The 814-nt window shown below is 34.0% G+C and overlaps 1 protein-coding gene across 3 annotated transcripts in view; it reads right to left on the bottom strand.

The window, feature by feature from the left end:
• The window catches only part of KIAA1328 (KIAA1328 ortholog), a 227,412-nt gene that overhangs the window by 105,873 nt on the left and 120,725 nt on the right, over nucleotides 1–814 (bottom strand). The gene's annotated exons all lie outside the window — the stretch shown is intronic.

Here is an 814-nt window from a genome sequence, read left to right as displayed (position 1 = left end):
ATATATATATATATGATAAAGGACTGTTATACAGAATCTAAAAAGACCTCACACAACTCAGCAATAAAAAGACCATTAAGCCAGCTAAAAAAATGGGCAAAGGCTTTGAATAAACATTTCCCAAAAGAAAATTTACAAATGGCCCAGAAACACCAGAACAGATGCTCAACAGGTTAGCCATTAGGGAAATGCAAATAAAAAGCACAATGATATATAACTTTACATCCATAAGGGTGCCATAATCAAAAAGACTAACAATAACAAGTGTTAACAAGGATGTGGAGAAACTGGAACCCTCTTACATAGCTAATGAGAATGTAAAATTGTGCTCCTGCTTTGGAAAATAATTTAGCAGTGTTTCAAAAAGTTAGACGTAAAGTTACATATACCCACTCCAAGGTATATATCCAAGAGAAGTGAAAACATATGTCCACACAAAAATTCATACATGCATATTCAAAATAGTATTATTCATAACAGTGAAAAAGTGAAAACAACCTAAATGTCCACCAACTGATAAATGGATAAGCAAAATGCAGGCTATCCATACAGTGGAAAATTATTCAGCCATAAAAAGGAATAAAGTACTGCTATATGCTACAGCATGGACGAACCTTAAAAACATTATGCTGCATGAAAGAAGCCAGACACGAAAGGCCACATTATTGTATGATTTCATTTATATGAAATGTCCAGAATTGGCAAATTCATACAGACAAAAAGTAGATAAGTGGTTGCTATGGTTTGGGGGAGAAGAAATGGGAAGTAAGTACTAGTAAGTACTGGTTTGGGAGGGAAGGAGATGAACATATTT

The sequence above is a fragment of the Galeopterus variegatus genome, unplaced genomic scaffold, assembly GCF_000696425.1.
Source record: "Galeopterus variegatus unplaced genomic scaffold, G_variegatus-3.0.2 Scaffold1528, whole genome shotgun sequence".
NCBI classification, from domain to species: domain Eukaryota; kingdom Metazoa; phylum Chordata; class Mammalia; order Dermoptera; family Cynocephalidae; genus Galeopterus; species Galeopterus variegatus.
The sequence above is the reverse complement of the archived record's forward strand: the minus strand, read 5'-3'. Positions and strand labels throughout refer to the sequence as shown.